Below are 26,622 nucleotides of genomic sequence, written 5' to 3' on the forward strand. Positions count from 1 at the left end.
ACTCTACATTATGAATACTTCTGCAGCAGATAATTAACTTGCCTAATTGTGTTGTGTTATAGCCTGCTTACTGGAATGATCTGTAATGCAGCTTGGCAGCAGTGAACAGTTATCAGATGCCATTTGAAATGATTTGCTGATTAAAGATAAGAGTTACTAAATCTTGCCCAGCCTTTTCACTTGATGAATGTTAAAATGTATTCTTGCCTCTTATATATGATAACTTTTCCTTTACATACAAATATTAGTAGTAAGCTAAACATTTCTTTCTCTTGAGAATCAACTTTTAGATAATTTGAATGATAAATTTTTGATAAATTAAAAAATATTTATAATTGGGTACATCAAAAGTCTCATGTTTTACAAAACTCACTCCAGAATTCCAGAGTGAAGTCCTGTCTTTCTTAGGAAGCAATGGAAAGGTATTAAATATCTCTCAAGTGTTTAATTCGTTGTATTCTCTACTAGGTATAGATTGTTGTCTTTCAGTTTCTAAATTAAACAGTTGCCTTCTCAAGACTTTGGTGATGATGATTATGATGATGGCAATTACAATATTAATATGATTGAGTGTTTGGATATCGAAGACGAGAAGAGGCCTTTCTTTTCTAAAAGAAGTGATTTTTTTTTTTTTTTTTGTGGTTGATTTGTATTTAATTTCATTTAGGTAGGTGTGGTTCTGGATGAATATTAGATTTTTGTGCTAATTGTGTCACCTTGTTGTGTGACATTAGATAAACCTCTTAACCTCTTTTTACAATTAGAGGAAAAACTAAGTTCTTGAAGGTATGTAGAAAGAAAACCAAAAGACAAAACTAAGTGACAAAAAAGGAAACATAAGAAAAAACTATATATTAGTGAGGAATATTTTCAGATTTTGCCAAACAAGCTTTTTACTATTCTTTATTAGATTAAAAAAATAGTCTTTTAGGAGGAAGGTGAGAATTATTAAAAAAGTTTTCTACTTGGTCAAAGTTTTAAATTCGTGAGGCATTGAAATTATTTTCTAAAATTTGTTGATGAGAAATTTAGTTTTCCTTTTAAATATTAAGTAGAGTATTTGAAATCCTTCAGGAGGAATTATTCTCTTTAGGCAAACTTTTGTTTTTAAATTTTTAAAAAATAATTTTCACAAAGAGAGGATCTTGCTACATTCCCCAGGCTTGCCTTAAACTCCTGTGCTTAAGTGGTCCACCCTACTCGGCCTCCGGAGTAGTTGGGACTACAGACACCCCCTCCTTCAAACATCTAACTGTAAAATAACGTGCCTATAAATACTGTTCAGGACCAGCTGTAGAAATTCTTGAAAATACGATTGTCTGTTTACATTATATGCCTTTCCTTTTTGCTTTTGGAATGAACAAATAAATATAGCTCAGTGAAATTATATTATATGTGTGAAAATTGATTCTTTACTTTTACCTACCTCATTAAGCAGGCAAATTGCTAAGTTTTCAGTAGATGCATTTAAAATAAATTATAGCTAATCAAATGTGTTGCTTTATTTCCTTTTAAATGACACAGTGTATGTGCCAGCACAGCAAAGGAAAAAAAACATCAGTTTGGTTATTCTTTACTGAAAACAGAAGTTGATTGGTTCAGGGAAAAAACATTGCAGCTACATGATTTGATATGTAGATGAGTTTCCACAATTTGTCAGAAATGGCTGCTTATGATATATGGTGAAATGTAAGATAATTCTTTCCTCTTCTGCCATCTGTCTGCAATTTATTCTTTTATTAAGGAATGTATTACAATTTTGTTATTTGTTCTTTAATTTTTTGGTAAAAGCAATACATATTACAGTTTTGACTATATTATTATGCTCTCTTTTTATTGATTTTTGTTTCAGTAGCTTTGGGGGGGTACAAGTGGTTTTTTGTTGCACGGGTGAATTACACGGTGGTGAATTCTGAGATTTTAGTACACCTGTCACCTGAGTAGTGTGCATTGTACCTACTGTGTAGTTTTTTTTATCCCCAGACCCCCTTCCTCCCTCCCACTCTGAGTCTCAAAAATCCATTATATCACTCTGTTTGCTTCTGTGTACTCATAGCTTAGCTCCCACTTTTAAGTGAAAACATACGGTTTTTGGTTTTCCACTCCTGAGTTACTTCACTTAGAATATGGCCTCCAGTGCCATTTATGATGCTGTAGCACACATTATTTTTGTCCCTTTTTAGTGGCTGAGTGGTATTCAGCCACTAAACACATATGTGTGTGTATGTGGATATACATATATATAAGACATATTCTTTATCCACTCATTAGTCGATGGGCGCTTTGGTTGGTTGCACTATATATTATGATACTCTTTAATATATTTTATTTAACATGTGTATTGTTTTACAGTACTTAAATGCCTTTTTAATTTTTGTCGATGTAATAGTTTAATACCAATAAAATACATTTCATTATTTTTCATGAACCATCTTACATAATGTTTGTGTTGCATCAAATGATGGCTAATGTCTAAAGTAAGAAAAGGCAACTAGTGAATTATTCATCTGTTTGTACTTTTAGCAAGATACTTAGTTATACACAGGTTCACATAAAAATCTTATGTTTAAATCCTCACTTTTAATCTGGGAAAATATTGGCTAAATATTGCTCCCTAACATGAATGCATGTTCGGTCAGGGTATCTGTGAAATTCAGACATATTTCATGTGTTCACTGCTAATATGGCTGTTAAAGCAAAATTAGTGGGCTAGCTAACAGAAGTTAAAAGACATTTTTTAAATTTGCTGATTGTTTTTTCCATGGCAAATGGTTTCCATTGTTTACACAGTATACAACACTTGTGCTCAGGCAACTGTCTGTAGTTTAGTTAAATTGCAATAGAAGTAGATCTGCTGGATCTTAAGATAGTCTTTCTAAAATATAATCAGTATGTTCTTCTCTGTTGGTTTTTGTGTTTTGAAATGACACTGCTAATGTTGGCATTATCAACTTGTAAGCAATGCTACTTAGATAGTATACAAAGTTAGTTTTTCTGATTTTGTGCATATACACAAGATTTCCTTCAAATCATGACCGGAGACGCATCCTTTAGAGCCTGAGCTGTTTATGGTTATGCCACCTACTCTTATGGCATTGTGATGCCTCATTTTTGAAAGCTGACAACTTGATTGCTTTATATGTGGTTATTCCACAGCTTATGCCATGTTGTTAAAATTGTCCTCCTCGCTACTTATTTTTTTTTTTATTTTTTTAGTTTAGCTGTGTGTCAGGCAGACCTGGGTTTGCTTTACTTTAATTCCCTTAGTAGCCCAGTGACTTTGGGAGCATTTCTAAACTTGGGAATCTGTTTCCTCGACTGTACAATAACAGTGAATTTATGGTGTTTTATTTAATGACATCATTAAGTGCTTAGTACAAAAAAGGTGTTTAGTCAAAATCTATCCAATGGAGGACGTATGTGTAATCTAGTTCATTAGCTTCTTTTCAAGCTTTACTTTTTCCCCACATTTTACAAATATGTTTTATTGATAGGAGTACCTCAGATCTGATCACGAACTGTAAGAGGGGAAGCTGCTTTTTCTTGTTTAGCCACATGATTAGCATCACTAACCACTGTAAAGCATATTGTATATTGCCAGTGATGTCTCAATTAAAAATCCACTGGGAACAAAGCCCCATTTAACAAAGTTGGCTTGAGCACAGCGATGATTGAGGAAATTCCTTTACCCCAGTGTGGGAAACCCCACAAGGGAGCTGTTTTGCACACTGGTCTCATGTAGACTTGCTGGCTCCTGAATATTCTCTGAGAAGGGCAAAACCACCGGGAATTGTGCAGGCTGGTCATATGCAAGTACAAAGGGGACTGCCTAGGGCCTGTCAACTGTGAATCTCTGTCCCCATGCTACAGGCCATTCTGCTTGCCTCTAAAGCAAGACTCCTTTATTTGGGAGGTTGAGTGGAAATACTGTAGAGGGAATTTGTGTTTTAGAATAACACATCTCTCTGTTTCCTATATTAATTCTTTTTGTGGAAATAACCCAAAGATTGTGTCATTAGAAACTACTCTCTCATTTGAGGACTATGCCATCTCATGCTATCTGGTAAAGATGGCATTTATAGTCATAAATCAAAACCATCTGAGATTTCCCAGGGTCTTTTTGAAGGTTGTCAGAAAAACACAGGCAATTCATTTGTATTCGATACAGTAGTATTTTGTGAGGGACAGGGTGTAGCTCTGATAATAGTTTTTGGTAATCATTTTATCTTTAGTTTTCTACCTATCAGTGGGCTATAGTATTTTTATGACTTCCTTCACCCTTCTTTAGATGAACATTTGAGATACTTCCTTGTACTAAGAACTGCAGACACATTTAGACACGTTGTGAGTCAGACCTGACTTTTGCGTGCCAACTACTCCCTTCTGTTGTTGGAGTGTACCCAGTCCCCGCTCCTGCTCCCACTTCCCACTCGAACTTGGTGTTCTTTTGAAAAGATGGACATGGATCCACTCAAACTTTGTCCCTGTTTTCATATTTTTGTTCTTTGTTTAGGTACTATGTCATCTGCTTTGATCCAGCTTTTGGCCAGAGTACATGTGGACTATGTTGTTCAAAAGTAAAATACTTCTGTTAATGTACATGGCTTGTAGGCTTGTTTTCAGTTAATTTTGACAGAATGTGTGAAGGTCAGTTATGGTCTATACCTTCCACTGTGCCAGGGGCTACCAGAACATAGAGAAATAAAATATAATAACTGCTAAAGGGAGGTTTCGATTCGACATTTAATTTGGAACTATAAGGCTGAAAAAGTGAAAATTTTGAAGAATGAGGATGGTATATTCAAATTCCCCAATTATTTTCTTTTACTCATCCACATATTTTTGTCCTGTCATCACACCCTGAAGGAAACTTTCCTGGTACCCTTTGGCAAGTTATGGGCCCTTATGTGATGCCACAATACATGATGTAGTCCTCCTTTGGAGTTGAAAATTAACAACTATAATTTTCATTTATTTGGGTGATATTTTAATTGTGTTTTCCCTTGCTGGACTAGAAACTTCTGAATTCAAGGCCCCTGTCTATTTTTACTTTCCACCTGTGTTGGCACAGTGGGTCTTCAATAATCATTTACTCCATAATTGGTTGAATGAATGTGTGAGTTCCAACTACTAATGATTGGTAAGAGTTAAGTTTTGAATTCAGTTTCTTAATACTTCTTTTCACTCTGTGAATGTCATTTCTCTCAAGGACTTCCTATTTGTCAGATTTATAAAACCTCTCATGTGTGCTTTTAAAAGTTGTCTTTTGCAGTATTTTTAGTCATAATGGGACTGTCACTTTGAATGGCTTCCCTAGAGTCATGTTTGTGACTGCTGAAATGAGTTAGGATGGTGTATATTTGAGAAGGAAGGTCTTGGCACTGGCAAGACCTTGGGACTGCCAGCATTGATTACTTCTGTGTCATTTTTCTAGGTAGAAGTAAATGATGGCTTAAGTATTTCCTATTAGTTCTAATGAATATTTCTAAGACATTACCCTGTTCCCTTTATTAATTGACAACATCCAATGTAGAAGCTTCACTGATATTGTAATTTTAGAGTTGAGTATAAGTGATGAATTGATGCTATTGCAATTAGACTGACTTGAATTTATCTGTGAATTAGCTCATAAAAATGATTCTGTTGATCTTAACATTTTGAGTTTTGAGAAACTTTTAGTAGCATTTTGATTTATTTTTATACAGTCTTTTAAAACTGACATCATTTTCATTTTTTTCTCTATGATATTCTGAGTACAACTTAATTTGCAGTTTATCTGTCAATCTATCTATTATTTTCATAGGAATCACACTTTTAAATTAATGTCCCGTAGTTTCCTCAGTTCCTAAAGAATTACACAGACTTTTTTTTTTTTTTTTGGCACCCAAATAAGTCAATTACTGCTTTCCCAGAATTCGTTGTCTTTCCTTTTTTGAGACTACTTAATATTAGAAATACTTCCCAAAGAGAAAGCAAAGCTAATATTTTAATATTTAAAGTATTTTGATATCAAAGGATAAGTTAGCTGTTTTTGAGTTGACAGCTTCTCCGTCAAAGTTTAAAATATTGCATAATTGGTAAAGTATAATTTTGATCTCACTCTTAAAATGAAATTGTATATTAAATATTTTAAACTAAGTTTTTCCATATTTTATATTAGAAATACATGTGTACCTGAGAAATACTTAAAAATATGATGACAGAAATCAAAGATGTTTGTTTATGTTGAAAAAGGCAACTTATTAGCTCATTTTTTATTGGAACTGACTGACAGTTAAACATTTTTTTTCTCGTAAATTTACTTAGATATGTGATAATTTTATGGTCCAGTCTTATGGAACACATTAATGTGCAGTTGTTCAAAATTGTTCCTCTTCTAAAGTGAAAATCTCATTCACCTAACAAAATAAAACTAGATAAATGTTTGCTCTCATACTGCTTTGGTAACTATGAACTAAGTAAAAATAGTTTTTAGCAGGGTCATCTCATTGTTATAGGAACTCTGGATAACTAATCAATTTGCAAAAGTAATGCCAAATGCAATTAGACATGCCTCCTTTCACAGAAGTTGCTTTGCTAAGGAAAGAGCATACAGGGGAAACAACTTTTTCTTCATGCTTGGCTGTTTAATACATTGCATAATTGTTTTAAATTGATTTCTGATGAGTTACTAAATATGCTGTACAAATTGAATTAGACAATTGTTGAAATAATAAAATGTAATGAAAGGTATTTGGACCAAAGGAGACCTAAGTTCTCAACCAAGTGGTGTGTAACTGGGACAAATTGATAGACCTCTCTGGGCCTTAATCTTCTTGCCTGTAAAATAGAAAGAACAGATAGATGGTCCATTTTGTAAGTCTAAGTCTGTGTTCTGGGAATAAATTTTGTTTTTCTTACCGTTAGAAAGCTTACTCTTTCTGAGTAATTTCTTTTCAATTAGGTGTGAGTATCTCCTGCAGGTATCTTCCATCCATCTCTTCAAGATTAGCTGTCTCAAATGTTTTTCTTTTCTTCTTTACTGATAAATTTGGACTCCTTCTTGACAGTGATGACAGCTTCAGTATCATCAGTGTCTTGTCACCTTGCAGACTTTAAACATAAAAATACTCATTGGTTTTAAAAGGAAAAAAAGTACGCATTAGTACTATGAAGCTTGGCCTTGAATCATTGTCTATCTTTTATTAAATGTCGGTTAGCTGAACAGAATTCATTTTACAGTGCAGAATGAGAAAAGAAGGGAGCTATATGCATTTGAGAAGGCAAGCATTGTGAAATAAACGTTTTAAATGCTTTCTTAAAGTGAGCACATACAGAAATACATTAAGATATTAGAAAGTGTTTTTGCTTGTGTACTACTAATTAGGAAGCACCTTGTATAGTTCCACTTCTAAAATTGAAGTAGATTTTAAAAATCCATGTAATTTAATTGAGCTCTCAATTCAGATTGTAGGAGAATTTTAACAGGACTTGGTTTTGTCTAAATTTTATCAATTTTTTTTGTTAATCTGTATAATTTTATAAATGTCAAACCGTGTTAGTCCGTTTTCATGCTGCTATGAAGAAATACTCAAGACAGGGTAATTTATAAAGGAAAGAGGTTTAATTGACTCACAGTTCAACAGGCCTAGGAAAGCCTCAGGAAATTTACAATTATGGCAGAAGGGGAAGCAACCATGTCCTTCTTCACATGATAGCAGGAGAGAAAAGTGCAGAGCAAAAGGGGGAAAAGCCCTTTATAAAACCATCAGATCTCATGAGAACCCACTCACTGTTATGAGAACAGCAGGATCGGGTTGACCGCTTCCGTGATTAAATTACCTCCCACCGGGTCCCTCCTATGACACGTGGGGATTACGGGAACTGCATTCAAGATGAGAGTTCCATGCGAACACAGCCCAACCATTTCACAAACCAATTCTTATTTCTTAAAAAGAGCTGATGTGACGCAACTGAATGTATTATGTGCTAATGTGAACCAGTACATTAGTTGATGGAATATTTATTGAAAACCAAAGATTATTGAGATATTTTTGTTATATTTTAAGTGATTTCCTTTGAAAATAATTTTATACTTTTTGAATAAGAATAAGTTCTTTTGTTAATAATGATCAAAGGTGAGGGTTAATAGACGAAGAAATTACTGCATAAACTTAGGCATATTAATCAGAAGACAAGGAAGTAATGTGCAAGGGCGGATTACCCAGTGAAGTTTGGCTCACATGGGGCAGTAACTTTACACTGTTGACTGTAGGTTCAGGAATACTTTCAGCAAGAAAGATTAGATCTTGTCCAAAGTAATCAGAAGTTTCTTGCCATAAGCAAAACAGCTCAGTGCGAAAATCACAAGAGGCTGATGACTTAGAGGAAAATGTCAGAAAACCTGGCTCTGCTTCTGGTTCCACATGGAATTGAATGAGTCTCTTTAAATTTATGTTTGTTCGTCTGTAAAATAAGGGATGTGCAACTGGGTGACTTCTGACTTCTGTTCCAACCTAACACTCTGTGAAATCAAGATCACATGTACTTTTTTTTTCCAAATTTCCAAAATTTTTATTCTTTGTCCTTTAGAGAGTGAAATAAAAAATCTCTCAATTTTGAATTTCTTTTTTCAATTGAGTTCTCTTTTGCTCTTCTGTCCAAAAGAATGAGTGTGTTGGTCTGTTGGACTTGAGTCAAATGAAAATGTAAAATAGGAAATTCATAGCAGTGTGCATTTGCTTGTACAGGTCTGGCTCATTTAAATCTGGGAAATATGGTAGAGTTTAAATTTATTTATATGCTAAAGAAGAAATATGTGCTTGTACCCTGAATAAAGGGTCACTAGACAGCTTTTTGTTATTTCCATTGTAAAGATATATTCATTCTGATCATAGTATGATGGGAAATGTTAATTATCCCCTTCAGATATTTTTCATTTTTTTGGATGCAGTTGTTGGGAAAGCATAAGGTATAGGACTCAACACTTAAGTATATATTTATAGATTTCTTACTATACTCAGTTATGCATTTGCTTAATTACAGAACTTAGTCTCATGAGTAATCTTCTTAGGTATTAAAACTTGAAATATATAGGTTGGATACAGTTCCTTATCCAGAATTTCTGATTCTTAAAAGCTCTGAAAATTCAAACCAAGTTATTTTGTAAATTTGCTCCAAACATATTTAGCAGTAAACCTATTCAAACAGACATGAGATTATATATAGTTTGCCCTATCTATAAATATCCCATATGTTTGCCACATAGTGGGAGTGTTTGTGCATCTCCCCACAGATATATTATTGTTTTTAATGACACGGTTTCTCACTGAGGGTTTTGTGTAAAATACGCACTCAATTACTTTTCTAAAAGAAGGAAATTTCTGAAATTTGAACCACATTAGGCCACCAGGGTTTCGTATCACAAACTGATGGTAATTAGATAAAAGATTCAGATAATGACAATCTTTATCATCATAAATTTTCCCGAAGAATTAGTATGTGAACATGAGAACATTGGTTTCTTACTCATTATCACTGGCAGTAGAAATACAATACAATAAATAGTAATTTAGTGAGTGGTTCTAAGAAAGGTTGGAATTAGAATCTGGAAAAATGAACTATATACAATATGGAAGGGAACCTTAACAAGCACAAAACATATGATAGTATTATCTGTAGAAGTTACTGTATATTACTTGTAATTTTAAAAACCAGTTTTTTGTTTAAGTTGTAAATTCTAACAATATTTTGTAAAGATTAGCTAAAAATGGTTCAAAGAAATTCTGAATAGAAATAGTAGATATGCCGACTGATATTTGCATAAAAAACTAATTAAAGCACTTCTTTGGAAACATTCAGTATTTCGTTGACTAATTTAGCTTTGAGAACAAAGTAGTAAAAGTCGTTATTTTAATGATAAATGTAAAGGACATGCAATAGCTTTGACTCAGCAGATTGTATCTTTTTCCTTTTTTTCCTTTTTTTTTTTTTTTTTTTTTTGAGACAGAGTCTCGCTCAGTCGCCCAGGCTGGAGTGCAGAGGCGCTATCTCCGCTCACTGCAAGCTCCGCCTCCCGGGTTCACACCATTCTCCTGCCTCAGCCTCCCGAGTAGCTGGGACTACAGGCGCCCGCCACCACGCCCGGGTAATTTTTTGTATTTTTATTAGAGACGGGATTTCACCGTGTTGGCCAGGATGGTCTTGATCTCCTGACCTCGTGATCCGCCAGCCTTGGCCTCCCAAAGTGCTGGGATTACAGGCGTGAGCCACCGCGCCCGGCCGCATCTTTTTCTTTTAACTGTAGGAAATGAAACTGTGAGTAGTTTTCACATACTCACATAGTTTTCACATTTCTCATCTGTGGTCATAGATGACATTAAAAATGGGTGAAAGGCCAGGCGCGGTGGCTCACGCCGTAATAATCCCAGCACTTTGGGAGGCCAAGGCGGGTGGATTGCTTGAGGTCAGGAGTTTGAGACCAGTCTGGCCAACATGGTGAAACCCCGTCTTTACTAAAAATGCAACAAAATTAGCCGGGCGTGGTGGTGTGCGCCTATAATCCCAGCTACTCGGCAGGGGAATTGCTTGAACCAGGGAGGTGGTAGTTGCAGTGAGCCGAGATCGCGTCATTGCACTCCAGCCTGGGTGACAGAGTGAGACTTCGTCTCAAAAACACACAAAAAAAACCAAAACAAAAGTAAATGGGTGAAAAACTTGTTCCTGACCTAACAGATGGTGCCTATTGGAGTCTCTGATGGGCAGCTTTACTTTTAAAAACTGAAAATTCAAACTGTTAGTACCAATAGTTTTTATAAAATAGTTTTTTTCTCTTAAAAAATCTTTTTCACATTTTAGAATTCTTGATGAAGTAGTTTTTTAAAACCTCCTAAATGATTTCTTGATTTATTGACTTTAGCTAAATACTCTTAAATTATCAGTTTTTGAAAAACTACATGAAGCTACAGATAGCAGTATTTATGTTAACTAAACTATACTCAGGGACAGAAATTGTGGTTGAATAATTTAGAAAATAGTTTTTCAGTTGTTGACTCACAACCTCACAATTAGTTGTATTAAATTGTATAAAAGCAATTTTTCTATATCTATGGTAGAATCAAATGTTTTTACATCATATTCAAACTTTTTTTTTTTTAAATCATGTGAGGCTTTATTTTAGTATTTAATATGATTATTTCTTTCTTATCAAGCCAGATTCCCTACAGTTTCTTACAGATCTGATTCCCTCGCTTGTCCATCTTTTCCTTAAATCTGTAGTACTTACTTGTTTCTGGTATGTTCTCAAATACTTCACACTTCCCTCCAAAAGCATAACTTAAGTTGTCTTGTCTTATGTATAGCATTTCCTTATTTTCTTCATACCGTGAACAGTACTAATGAGGAAGGTGAATTTAAGTGACATACTTTATTATGAAAAATACTTTTGGAAGCATTTAGAAAATTCTGTGATTTAATGTTGTTAAATATAAACATATAGAAAGAGTGATAAAAAGGCTTTTAACATTGAGCTCCATCTTCCTTTTTTATGGAGGTCTTATTTCTGATCCCATTTGGATGTTTATCTTGTCAGTTGTTATATGTGAAATCTATATTTTATTATGGATCTCTTTATGGGGGTAGGATGAGCGTTGGGAAATCTCATGAAGGAAATTTTACCTTTTCCTTCCCTTCATGATTCCCCAGCCCTTTTCAGAAAAAAAAAAGGGGAAAAGGAGAAGGAAAGGTTTGTGTGATGGTGTAGGAGTGGCCAGTTCTTCATTTGCTTTGGGCTGTCTCTAGAGGACTAAAGTCATGAGAATTAAAGTCACAATAATCATATATTTAGTCCCTCATGATAACAAAGGGCAGTATGTAGGTGAATACTTTGCTGGAAACGACATAATCATTTCAAACAAATTAATTTGTCAGTAATATATTAACTGGTATGTAAAATTGAGTCTCTTTTCCTTTTTTATGTCTTTAGAGCTATGTAATTCTCATCTAAATTGCAGATGTCTCCGGGATGACTAATATATATTTTCTATCTTAAATTGATTGATCAAATAAATATTTAGTGCTCTCTCTTGCTGTCTGCTTTTCCCTGAAGTCTGTAACTGGAGAAATTTCTTCATTGACTTATCTGGAGCTAGAGGTATGTTTATTTTTAGAGATAGAGAAGTGAATTTTTCATGAGTATTGGAGTTTTCTCATTTTCTTCAGTGAATTCATAATGCCGAAATCACGGAGGCCAAGGCGTGGATTTACTCTTTGACCTGCAGTGCCTAGAAAGGGAAGCTGAGACAGTGGGCTGTTTATGCCCATCCTAAAATTCAAATCATAACAATTAATATTAAAATATGCAGAATAATATATAGTTATCATATCTAGTAATAACATTACTATAATAGAAATTCATCATGGGCAATGTAGGATATATAGTGACTGGAAGAATATTTTTGTAAGATAGATTGATGCTTGCTTCTCTTGTATGTTAGTACTGTACTATAATAGGATTCTGGTGTACTTTTGTTTGGCTTCTGGGTAGCTCCCCAAACAGAATATATTTTAAACATATTTGCATGGCCTACAAATATTGACATTTCAAGACTTTGAAGTGCCCTTTGCTGCTTGTTCAGATTTTATAATCAATGTTGCAAATATCAAGTATAATATTTTCATGATTTTGGGCTTGTTGAATTATAGATAAATGCACTTGAATGCTCCGTACATAATGTATACATGGACAATGTGACTCCTTTGTTCTAATTTTACATTATATGGTATAATCAAATTCTATTACAATGATTTATTTCATGCAGACACATCATAGGCCAAATGATAACCTTTAAAATATTATATATGCTAAAAATCTGTTCTGTGAGTGAAAGACAAGTGTTATCCATCTATCCTAAAATCAGACTTATAAACAGACTTAAGTTAATTGTATTCAGGTTATCTTTGATAAGACATAAAATACTTTATATTCTGCCATTTTTAAGAATCATTCAATGTCCCTGGCAAGGGAGCTATACATATATTTTGAACATCTCTTAGGATGCAACCTGCATATATATTGAGCATCTGGGACACAACAGTGAATAAGATATACATAGAGAAATACGATCTAGTGGGAGAAAGAAGCATTAATCTGATATTCATTCAAATTACAACTAAGAAAAGTTTTAGGTGGGGGTTGGTATAGAGCTCTATCTAGGTAAGGTAGGGCCATGGGGGTGGAAGCTGGGGGAGGGCTCAAGAAAGTAAAAATGTAAACTAATACCTGAAGGATGAGTAGGATCAAGGCAGGAGATCTAGGGGATTTTCCCCCATTTTATTAGTGAATGTATTCTCATTTGAAAGATGGAATTTATGTTTCGAATTAAATCTAGTGGTTTCCCCCTGTAAATATGTTTGATTACTATTAATAAAATTGATTCCCAAAAAATTAGAAAGAAAAAGAAGGCAAACACCATCAGCAATAACAACAATCAGTGAATCAAGAAACCTCCCCCCACCCACCGAAAGCATACCCTGCAAAAAAAGTTAAAATTTTAAATCCATACAAAGAGTAATTTGTGACACATTGTTTTGTGTCCTTAGAGACACTTTTCTGTGCATCTGTATGCATTTGAGTATGCATTGTTCTTAACAGAGACGGGGTTATAACCTCATTAAGCTAGTTTTATATCTCTTTTAGTGGCTACAGCATCTTTGTAATGGTGCAGCATCTTTGTAATGGATATGCTATTACTTAACCAATGCCTATCTGTGAACATTTTAGTTACTTCTAACTTTTCAAAATCCAGAAGTATTTTAAGCAAAGTCTACTGTGTTTACAAAGTTGACTTAATCAGTTCAGCACCTAAATTAATCCTAAATAAGGAGACATTTATTTATGGATTCCAAAGATTCTTTGCTTATGTTTGCATACTAAATAAAGATGGTTCAAATGAGAATTGGAGGTACAGGCATTTAACTTACTGAGATACATATTCTTTAGCAGACAAAATTTATTTGTAATGCCGTGAACAAGAATCACTTGCATTACTACCAGTTTTCTATAACTTATGCCCATCATTCCAATGGAAAAACACCCAAGATCTTTTTTGCCCATTTTCAAGGTTTTTACAGTTTTTCCTTTAGAGTTTCTCTCCTGTGATCATAAATACTTTCCAAAGGTAATTCTTCATCCAAAAACAAAACAAACAAAAAACCCGCAGTCAGAGTCTTCATTAACCATATAGGCTTCCTGGAGTTTGCAAATCTAGAACCATGATCTGTTGAGCAGCTACTGATCAAGGTGATAAAATTAACTTTTCCTCTGAAATTTTCATAAGAAAGATGGCATTTGACTTTAAAAAGTGCTTTCTTGAGGCTAGAAAAACAAAATGAAGAAACTCTCTCCACCTGATTTTTATCTTCAGTACCTATCTATATAATTGGTGAATTTCTTCCTGGTTGAGGCTCCCAAAATTTACTATGATTCCCATCTTGCCAGAAAGTGACCTTCCTCACCATCTATAAGTCTGGGAACCTATCAGCTAGTTCTTAGGCCAGTTTTCTTGGGAGGGGTGTGTAGGCATTTATTCCACATATAAAGTCATTCCTTGTTCCTTAATAGTTGCTTGCTATTCCTGATTAAATGAAAATTATTTTAAATATGATACTCCAGGGATAGCCTTGGTTACCAAATAGAGTTATCCAATGACATTCTGGTCATAAAAGAAGAGATATTCTTATTGAACCTGTGAAAATAACTCTATTTGCCATGAGAATAAGGGCACTCATTAGGAGTTTCTGAATTCTGGAGTAATCAGTGAAAATCATATGCTGTTTTAAAATGTTTATTTTAGTTTAGAAAAGCAGCATCCACAAAATTCAGAATTAAATATAGCTTAGAAAGGACTTTTTCATATTTATGTTAGAAAATAGAATATTAAAACAGTATCAACAGTATCTAAACAAATAGCCACAATTGAATGTCCCTCACCAGTTATTTCAATCTTATGTAGTTCCTGTTTCATTGGATCTTGGGTCAACAGTCTGTCTTCTGCTTCCATATGAAAAATCTACATTTAGAGCTTAGTTTGAACATATATTCAAAATTGGCATTGTAATCCTAACTATCTTGTTAAACTGCCACCTCTCCTTTGGTAAAACCATACACACGGCTATCTTAGATTTTTGTAATTGAGGCTTTTAGTTACATATTCATTGGCCTAAGAATGAGTTGCATTTGCTAACTAAATACTTACTAATCAAAATATGTCGTCAAAATATGTCATATTTAAGCACAGTGCCCTTATAATTCAAATAATTATATTTTACACAATCTTGTGAGAACAAAACATTTTCTGAAAGCTTAATGAATAGTGAAAGGGTAATTGATTTTAGTAACCACTTAGAAATACCATTCTGGAGTCCATAAAAGTATTACTATTGCCCTCTTTAGTTGCTCTTCTCCCAAAAGGCTATATCCAAAAAGAAACAAACAAGAAAAGCAGTGGATAGGACTAGGACTTTCCAACTCCAGCTTTACTATAGTATTTAAACAAAGTAATGAATCAGTACCTATGAAGGCCTGAAATAGCATGTAACCACTAGGGGACAAATTATTAAATCATAAAGAAAATGACTTTATCTTTGGCGAGCAGAAAAATATTAAAACCTGTGCGCTTGCAGTTTTTTCTTGTGTAATGTATAAATGTCTAATTTATTACAGTTGTTTTTAGGTCATGACCTAAAATTTATTCTATAAAATTTATGAATATTACTTGAAACTCTAAACAAATCACTAGTGTGTATTCACTGCATTAAAATAATCAGGTAAAAATCATAAAATATATGTTTACATTCAGTTTTTAATGCAAATAGCTTATAGATGCTTACATTGAAACATCTCAAGCACTTTAATAGGTCTACCTAAAATTAGGATGATTTCAGTTGTAAGAAACAAAAATACTTTTTCTGGCTTAAACCAACGGTGTCCAATCTTTTGGCTTCCCTGAGCCACAGTGGAAGAAGAAGAATTGTCTTTTGCCACATATAAAATACACTAATGCTAAAGATAGCTGATAAGCTAAAAAAAAAAAAAAAGTAGCAAAAAAACCTCATAATGTTTTAAGAAAGTTTACAAATTTGTGTTGAGTTGCATTCAAAGCCATCCTGGACTGCATATAGGTCACGGCTTGGATGAGCTTGGCTTAAACAGTAGAAAGGATAGTTATTTGTTCATGTAATAAAAAAAAAATATTGATAATGAGATTTAGGCTTAGTTTAAATCAGGGCTCTGCCTCTGTCTCTGACATTTTCTAAGCTCCACCTTTTTCTGTATCAAGCACATTCCTAAACCGGCTTGCTTGTGGGTGTGAGAAGGCTAAACAGCAGAGACCAGAGCTGTCTGCTTCCTCATTCACATCTAGGAGGAGCAAGAAACTTCCCACAGGTGTTGAATCAAAGTCCCAAGCTTTACTCTGAATGGAGCACCCTGAACCAACAACCACTGAGGCCAAAGTGTAGGACACAGGCTAGGTAACTCCTCTTTCCTTCCATTTGAGGGGGATCTGTTATCCTGATGGCTTATCCAGTCATTCAGTCTTCCTCTCCACCTGGGAGAAGGGATTCTCCTCATGAAAACCTTAGGACTTCCATATGAAGCGGGAGAGGAAGGAGCGGAATATTCAGGAGGCCTTTGGATGTCCATTACAGATTTATTCTGCTTTTACTCATTCCTTGATTTTTTTTTGCAGGGAGATGGGGTTGGGGAGGGAGTTGAGAAATCATTTTTATTGATCGTCTCCTCTCACTACATAAGCTGCATTCTTCCATATATCATCTTCCTTGTAATCTCCTCACAACACTAGGGGAGTAGATATTATCTCTCCAAATAAGCAGAAAGGGGTTAGCCAATTTAATTTTCTGAGGTTTACATTATAGTAAAGGCAAAATTTAATTCAAGCCTATCATATACTAAAGTCTGTGCTCTTTCTCCTGGTTGTAAAATAATTCTTATTTATACAATAATTTTGTAAGGAAGGTTATTCAGACTTGGAAGATCAATGGGGGTGTGTGTGTGTGTATATATATAGTGTGTGTATAGATATAGTGTGTGTGTATATATATAGTGTGTGTGTGTATATATATGTGTGTGTGTGTGTGTGTGTGTGTGTGTGTATAGTTTTTCTTCTTTTTTTTTTTGAGACGGAATCTCGCTCTGTCACCCAGGCTGGAGTGAGGTGACGTGATCTCGGATCTCGGCTCACTACAACCTCCACCTCCCAGGTTCGAGCAATTCTCTGCCTTAGCCTCCCGAGTAGCTGGTATTACAGGCGCCTGCCACCACGCCTGGCTAATTTTTTTGTATTTTTAGTAGAGACAGGGTTTCACCATCTTGGCCAGACTGATCTTGAACTCCTGACCTCGTGATCCATCTGCTTTGGCCTCCCAAAGTGCTGGGATTACAGGCATGAGCTACTGCACCTGGCATGGGTTTTTATATTTTTAATAAGCATTCATTCTACATATATTTATAGTGTTCCCACTATGTGCTAGGTAGATGGTAGTGCTGGAAATACAACAGGAAGAAAACAGGTGCCTTCTACTCTATGGATTTAGCAGGGGAAGCAAATATTAGTAAGTCATACAATTAGCCATATTTACAAACTGTGTAACTGCTCCTTAGTAAGAGCTGATCAAGTCTGGGAAAGGTCATCAGAAAATTTTTTCTTAGGAGGTGACATCTGAATTGAGAACTGAAGGATGAGACTGAGTTAACCAGGTCAAAAGGAGGAGGAGGAGGGGAGAGAGAATTCCAGGCAGAGGGAACACAACGTGCTCAAGAACTGAAAGGAGTCTTTTTTGTTGGAGCATAGAGAGAACACAGAACAGTGAGGCAAGATGAAGATGAGACACGTAGATAGGCAAGGTCTTGCTGGGGCTTTAGATGTTATTAAAATTGTGTTTGAGCGTAGCATGGCAGCTCATGTCTGTAATCCCAGCATTTTAGGAGGTGCTTGAGACCAAGAGTTTGGGACCAGCCTGGGCAACATACTGAGACCTCATCTCTACACTAAATTTTTTTAAAACTTAGCCAGGCATGGAGACTTGGGTCTATAGTACTAGCTACTCGGGAGGCTAAGGTGGGAGGATTACTTGTTCCCAGAAAGTCGAGGCTGCAGTAAGCTGTGATTGCGCCACTGCTCTCCAGCCTAGGGTGATAGAGTGAGACCTTTTCGCAAAAAAAAGTAAAAATAATAATTAAAAAAAGATTATATATTTGATATTCCATAAGAAATTAACTTGGAAATAACTTATTTTATTTGCCTTAAGTATTTAAGATGCTGAGGGTTGTATCATACTGTCGAAGTTCTCTGTAAATATTATAGTGTTTGTTCCCTTGACTGGACAAAGCCTTAATTCAGCTATAGAGTTATTCAGTCATATTCAGTTTTTCCATCTTGGTATGCTGGGCAGATCATTTATAGCCGCTTTAAACTTTTTATGACCACTTTAAACTTGAACTTAGATATAAAACAGTGAAGGTAAAAACATCTACATGTTACTGAATATTTATCAAAAGAATACTGAGTTACTTATAGTTACAAAGTGTTCAGTAAAGAAAAGCTCAGATATTAAACTTTTGGGATGCAATATGGAAATGGTATTTATATAATTAGTCAAGGTGTCAGCATTTGATGGCTTGACATGATCTATCTACTATTCATATTTTATTGGAATTGTATTTGTGTCCTTTTATTTGTAGTCATGAGTAAAGAAAAAGAAGCACAGCTTTATTTAAATATAATGTCTTTTGCATGGAACTAAGGTAGTGTAAAAAACCCATTTTTCTCACTTGCTTTTGAAAATATCATTAACAAAGCATGCATCAATGTTACTAATCAATGTCAGACTTAGTTCTCTCAAGTTCCTCCCTGTTAAGAAAATAGTTTACTTAGAAGTCCAAACATTTAACTTACAGTGTAATATTTAAGCATGGAAGTTGCTGACTTGACCGCTTCCCTAAAAAACAAACAAACAGACAAACAAACAAAAGCATTACTTTTGATCTTGTTACTTCACTTGCTGAAAGTATAACTTAAAAAATTACCAAAATAAATTTTGAAAATAGGAAAACATATTATTGAGAAACTAACTTAATGTTTGTTGGGCAATAATCTTCATCCTTTTACCTTAGTAAAGGGTAATACGTAATTTATTTCATAGGTGAGAAAGACGTGTTTTCTTTTCTTTTCTTTTCTTTTTTTTTTTTTTTTTTTTGAGGTGGAGTTTCGTTCTTGTTGCCCAGGCTGGAGTGCAATAGCATGATCTCGGCTCACTGCAACCTCTGCCTCCCGGGTACAAGTGATTCTCCTACCTCAGCCTTCAAGTAGCTGGCATTACAGGTGCACACAACCACGCCCAGCTAATTTTTTGTATTTTTAGTAGACATAGGGTTTTACCATATTGACCAGGCTGGTCTCGAACTCTTGAACTCAGGTGATCCGTCCGCCTTGGCCTCCCAAAGTGCCGGGATTACAGACGTGAGCCACCACACTTGGCTGCGTTTTATTTTCTAGAATGAGAACTTACTGTTCTTGTCTTCATGTTGAGTGGTTCCGAAGAAGGGTGGGAGCAGATACTGTGTGCAGTAGTTCATATAATTCTATTTTTGGCAGTTTGGCTTAAAAACAAACACATTTGTTCATTTTAAATAGTACTACCATTAATATGTTTGTGGCTAGTTTTTTTTCCCACTCACATGGTTACATATGTTTGATAGATTTCGAATTGTGAAATTGTTAGATTAAATTAATAGAACAAAGTCCCAAATGGAATATGGGTTTATGAGTTCTGTGCAGCAAGTAGATGGATTAATCTTAGATTACAAGGACAGATATTTCCTTCTTCCTGAATACAAGGAGGGGGTATGAGCTTGTAGGTGGTTGGTGGAAGACAGAATAGAGGGAATGTCTTGAGGAAGTAACCATATGATAATCTCTCTTAATGTGGAAAGAAAGCATTTTGTTGAGAGTGAAAGGGTAGATTGTTACAGGGTGTTGGAAAGCTGTGAAAATTTGCAAAAACAACTGAGAAGAAAAAGTAAGGGGGTCTATGAAGAATGGGTTTCTCAGGTTACTGAGCAAAGTTGTTAGTAGATGATATTGAGAACCACATGTCTGTAGGGCACCAGGCCCTTTAGTTTCATTGTCCTTTCCAGCAGCATTCAGAGCCCAGGTCCAGGAGCTGAGCATGCCAAATATGACCTAATCTGCAGTTTGGAGCTGGTAGGATCAGGTAGTCTGCAGGGGCAGGGTAGGGGCTGCACATTGAAGGAGTTGAAGATGCTGTGGAGAGAGCAGTTAGGTATCTAAAATCATGGGAAGATGAAAATGAAGCCCAGAGGGACTGGTAAAGACACAGAGAGTGAATGCATTGTTTAAGGATGTTAGAAGTAGGAGGAAAGGAGTGAGAGCTGGAAAATGATAAAATTGTGGTTAAAAAGTGGGGTATGAGAGTTTCAGATTTTAGAAGGAGAGCCATTCACTCCAAATCAAGCTTCAAGGTATAGCCATTTGGAGATTTGGTGAGCTAGAGGTAAGGGAAACGAGATCATGGAACTATGTGCAGCTTAACGTTGTCCAAATGGATGTGAGTGATGTCAAGATTTTTGGTAAAGAGGAAAAGAAGGTCCTAGAACTCTCTAATCCTGGATAAATGACAAAAAGATTGTAGCTCATAATGGTGAAGAATGAGGATACTGTAGCTGATTGACCTGTACAATTTGAAAATGTTTTTGGAAGATGAAATGATGATGAACATGAAAGTGAATGTTTTGGGAACTGAATGGCATTAAAGTAGCAAAGGTGAGCTTCTAGCATGCCCCAAATTACCTTCTAGCTTGAGACACTAGAGTTGGGTCTGGAGTTGGGTAGTGGGACAGAATCTGTTTCACTCTGCAGCACTTGAAGAGTAAGGAAGACAGAATTATAAGTGCTGGAGTGAATTTTCTTCTAGAAAGCTCCAGTGTGTCTGGGGATGAGATGTGGTCTCAGGTTTTAACTGCTGACTTGCAAGTGAACAAAGACTGAGACCTGACCAAACACGATGGCTCACATCTGTAATCCCAGAGCTTTGGGAGTCTTGAGGCCATTGCATTCCAGCCTACGTGACAAAGTGAAACCTTGTCTCCAAAACATAAATAAATAAATAAGATTAAAAATAAATTGATTAAATAAAATTGAGATCTGTACTCATAAGCATCTTAGCTAGGGTAGAGAATTGTTTGTCATGTGCAAGTTTTTGTTTCTGCCTTTTGCTTTTTCTTATTTAAATTCTTAAAGTATGATCTAGCTGGGAAGGATAAAAGATATGAGGATGTAGTTTATTGGAGAAATTATTTTAAATATTAGCTGGTAAGTAAAAAGATAATGTGCAATAAAATACTGGTTTTTACTTGTTCTGTCAAAACCTCTGGGTGTTGTTGAAAAAGCATAAACTGAGGATCCAGGAGTTTTACGCTACAGATGGCAGTTATGGGCCCTGTTTATAAAATACAGATAATGAATTCGTGCATCAAAAAAGTCTTTTAAGTCTAAAATTCTTTCATGTTCAAGCCTAAGTTCCAAACTTTATTACATAAGAACTACCATCTTCCACTACTTTTGAAAGACTCTTCTTAGGTCCATGAACTTGGGAGTTCAGATCAAACGCTATCTATCTGTTCTTAGCTCATTGCAGACATTTCAGAAGGAAAAGGATGGTAATGGAGTGATTGGGAAGTGTAGATACAAGAATGACCTTATGAAATGGTTTCAATTATAGGACTAAACAAATATATGAACAAAATACAAGATTAGGTAGATATGGAACAACTGACGGCTGCTCTGGGAACTCCTTTGGTAGTTGTTGGCTATTGGGAGATGTCTTTTGTTGGGCCAGATGCTTTCAGAGGAAAAAGAGGTGAGAGTAACCATTTTGTTCGAAAATTATTGAGGTGCAATAAAATAATTTTTAGATTCTGGTTTCAAAGTTGTGACTTTAAGGACCATACATCACACTATTCATATAATATATACCAAACACATATTTGAGTGACCTGAGTTTCTCTGGCAAAGCACCTCAGTGTAATTAATTGTAAGTCAGCATATCACAAAATTCTGAAGGGTTTTTTTTTTTTTTTTTTTCTCTGAATAGGAATTCAGAGCTTGCTCCAGGGATGTGAGGACAAAAGATGAGTATGACTTTTAAAAGGAATTCAGAGGTTGCTCCAGATTTTGCTTTCTTCTCACGTCCACATTCTTTCACTTTGACTTATGCTTCTTGACAATATTTTCTGCCTGCTATATGGTATTTATTAGGTACAGCACATACTAACAGTACTCTGCAATCTACTTAAACTTTGCTCTTTCCACTTTTTTTTGGTACTACCCATTAGATCCTTGAGCCAATCATCCATGTCTGCTTATACTAGATTGTTTCCCTTAGAACTCTGTAAGCCACAAAGTGAAACTGATTAGGGTTTTACAGTCCTGGTGATTTTCCTTCTGGTATACCACCGAGAAAATGCTGTCGCACAAGGGGCTGATGAATCATTTTACAGGATTTCTGTTTGCTATTTTCTATTTGAAAAATTAGGTATGTTCACGAACATGGGAATGTCTCCTAATATCATGAGGACAATAAGACCATAAAATAAAATAATCAGTGTTGATTTGGGTCTCTGATAAATGCAGTATATTGTACTTTTTAGCAAATTGAGTACCCGAGAGAACATTCATTCATGTAAATTTCACTTCTATAAATTTTAATTGCTTGTACTGGAAGCTGACTAAAATTATTCGGCACCTGCTGCTATGTGTCTGGCATTGTCCTGGGGTCCTTGCACCTGTTAAGCCATTAAATCATCACAGCAGGCTGTTAAGGTAGGTATGGATTCTTCCATTTTACTAAATAGAGATTGAGTCTGTGGGTGTTTAACTAACTTTTCTTATGCCTCCCAGCTAGTAAGCCTCAAAGCTGCATTGGACTCCTGTTTGTCTCTCTTGAACTACAACAGGCCCTCTAATTGGAGGTAGACAAAAGAATGAATTAAGGCCTCATTTTGGATTCAGACATTGATTTAGATGAAAAATGAAGCCCATTGCTGTTGGTTGAGATGGTAGGCTGTTGGGAATTAATTCAGCTTAGTACTGAATATAATCTCTGGCATGGCATTGCCAAGCTTCTGTCACATAGCACTGCCAGATCAGAAGGGTGCCTTGATCATCGGTTTTATTTCTACGTAGTACCATTCGACAGTATAAGGGAATTGATCACGGGAAAATGAATTCATATGGGGTCATAGCGTACATTTCCCCCAGCTTGTTTGCGGCACCGTTGTCATGGATATTTTATCTTCTAATGTTTGGCATGTTGATTCAGGACCATGATTTCCAAAGCTGCTCTATTGGCTGGGGTCCAACATCTGCCATTTGTTCCTGCATTCTTATTCCCAATACATACCTTTTCACTGATATTTGCTCATATTTTACTACTATGATAGCTTCTCAGTCTGATCTCTCTTTTCTTCAATCCATCCTAAATATTAGCTATCAGAGTACCTTGTTCAAAATACTAATTCTGCCTGGAAATACTATTATGCCTCATACTGTCTGATTCCATTTGTGTATCATTCTTGAAATGATAAAACATTTAGAGCTAGGGAACTGGTTAGTGGCTGTTGGGCTTAAGGATGCTTAGGTGAAGGGAGATGGATATGTCTCTAAAAAAGGTGGCACACGGGAAATTTTTATGTGATCAAATAGCTCTGTATTTTGTTTGCTGTAATGGGTATGTGATGCACATGTGATAAAATAACGTAGAACTATATACTCAAACTTTGCACTAATGTCAGTTTCCAGGATTTGATATTTACTGTAGGTACATAACATGTAAGCAATGAAGGAAACTGGGTAATATACATGAGACCTTTGTACAGTCTTTTCAAATTTATGTGAGTCTATATTATATAAAAAGTAAAAAAAAAAAATACTACTGTGCTTTAAAATGTTCAAGTTCCTTTGTCTGTCATATTTATTATGTATCATATTCTCTGGTTCCCTCTAAATTAATCATCCAAAGGTATTGCCTCTGATATATATATTTTTTTCTATTTAAATCTTATTTGGCATTAACACAATGTTTGGCTCATACCAGGTTACCATAAAGTGGTCCTTGAGTTAATACTGGGATTAATGGTTTTAATCCCGGTGCTTTGAAAGGCTGAGGCAGGAAGATCACTTGAGGCCAGGTGTTTGAGACCAGCCTGGAAAATATAGCGAGACCCCTGTCTCTACCAAAAATAAAATAAATTAACTGGATGCGGTGGTGCAAATCTGTAGTCCAATCTACCCAGGAGGCTTCAGGGGACAGTTGCTTGAGCCCAGGAGTTTGAGGTTACAGTGAGCTATGATCCAGCTTGGGCAACAGAGCAAGGCCTCGTCTCTAAAAAAATTTTTTTTTTAATTGAACAAATTTGCTTTATGAAAGAAAAATGTATCAAACTTGGTCTCATTACTAATCATACTTCTTTTCTACTCATCTACTTATTCAGGTTTTTTTTTTTTTTTTTTTTTTTTTGTCTCTACCTAATCTCTTTCCAAGGACTGAGCAGCATGCCAGGGATTTGACTGGTGGAGTTGGGAACTCTATTCAAGGACTTAAGACTCAACTGTCATAAGGACAAGATGAGCCAGGGAACCCAGGGTATAAGCTGTGTTGACTCAACGTTCATCCATCCATTCAAATTTATTGAGATTTGTGTTATAGCTCAGTATATGGTCTATCTTGATATTCTGCAGTTATAGTGTTCTATGAAAATCAGTTTCACATATTCTGTGTCTTTAATTTTTTTTTTCTTTTTGGTTTGGTTCTGTTAATTACTCAAATTATGATTGTTGAGTTGTTCATTTTTCCTGTATTTATGTCAGGTTTTGCCTCATATATTATGAAGTTTTGTTATTAGGTGCATACACATTTATGATTGGTATGCCTTCTTCCTAAAAAACTGACACTTTTATCATTATGAATGATCTCTGTATCTTCAGTCCTTAGTCTTCTGATGCTTATTGTTTGTGTGGAGTATCTTTTCCATTCTTTGCTTTAAATCTGTATGTGTCTTTATATTTAATATGGATCTCTTAAAGATAGCATAGACCTTGCTTTTTTATCCATTCTGGTAATCTTTTCCTTTTATTCAGTGTGTCTTATTCCATTAACATTCAATGCAGTTATTGATATGATTAGATTCGGGCTGTATTTACTTTTTGTTTTCTATTTTGTGCCTTCTGTTTTTTGTTCCTCCTTTCCTGCTTTCTTTTGGATTAAATCTTCCAAAATGATTTTTAGAATTATTGTGTAATTTATCTATTAGCTTTTTAAGGAGTTTGTGTGTGTGTGTGTGTTCATGTGTACTTGCTATAGGGATATTTCCTTAACTTTTCTGGTAGTTATTATTTAGGGGTAATATATCATTTTACATCGTATGTAAGGATTTTGCAACTTCATTTTACATAATATGCAAGGACCTTGCAACTGTTTAAGACCATCCTACCCATCCCTGTTACAATGCTATAATCATATGTATGTAAAGTGCTATAATTTTACTTTTTAACAGTCAAATATATTTTTAAAACATTAAAAAAATCGTGTTTTATATTTACAGTTTTCGGTGCTTTTGATTCTTTTGACTTTCCCGTCTGGTATTATTCATCCAGAAGAGCTTTGTTTAGGACTTCTTATACTGCAGGTCTGCTGGGGACCAATTTTCACAATTTTATTTTATCTGAAAGTTGCTTTATTTTGCCTTTATTTTTGGTGCATACGTATGTATAATGTGTGGACTGAATGGAGAATTCTGGCTGGACGGTTGTCTCCTCCCCTCCCCAAAAGTCAACATTGGTTCTTATCACTGTTTCCTCTTGTGTAATGTGTCATTTTATTTTTCTCTGACTTCTTTCAGAATGTTTCCTTACATTTGGTTTTCAGCAGTTTGACTACTTGTACCTGGCTGTAATTTGCTTTGTGCTTTCCTATTTCAGATTTTCTGAGCTTCTTTATTCAACACATCTTTGTCTTCCACTCAAGTTGGAAAATTTTCAGCTCTTCTTGATATTTTCTGCATTATTCTTTCTTTCTTCAGCCTTCTAAAACTCTAATATACAAATGTTTGCTCTTTTGCTAGTGCTCCATAAGTCCCTGATAGTCTGTTTTTGTTTGTTTCTGTATTCTTCAGGTTGGTTTTTCCTTTACATCCTTAAGTATACTTATGATAACAGTTTTAACATTATGGTGGGCTAATCCCAACACTTGGACCTTCTTTTCTCTTGAAAATAGGTTACATTTTTCTGTTTGTACATATATTAAGTGATTTCTGATCATATTGGATTCACACTGTGAATGATGCTTTGAGTAGATTCTGTCTTCTGTATGTTCCTTTAAAGAGAATTAGTTTTTTTTTTTTTTGTCATAACAGGAAGATAATTTGGCTGAAAGCAAACTAAAATTTGACCTTTCTGTGGCAGGTGGCAGCTTCACTGATGCAGTCAGATAGCTAATGTTAAACATGTGCTGTGTGTCATGCACCAAAATAAATGATGACACTACAAA

The 26,622-nt window shown here is 35.1% G+C and overlaps 1 protein-coding gene across 3 annotated transcripts in view; it reads left to right on the forward strand.

Annotated features, from left to right (window-relative positions):
• The window catches only part of PARP8 (poly(ADP-ribose) polymerase family member 8), a 187,170-nt gene that overhangs the window by 61,878 nt on the left and 98,670 nt on the right, over nucleotides 1–26,622 (forward strand). The gene's annotated exons all lie outside the window — the stretch shown is intronic.

Source organism: Theropithecus gelada, chromosome 6 (genome assembly GCF_003255815.1).
Source record: "Theropithecus gelada isolate Dixy chromosome 6, Tgel_1.0, whole genome shotgun sequence".
NCBI lineage: Eukaryota > Metazoa > Chordata > Mammalia > Primates > Cercopithecidae > Theropithecus > Theropithecus gelada.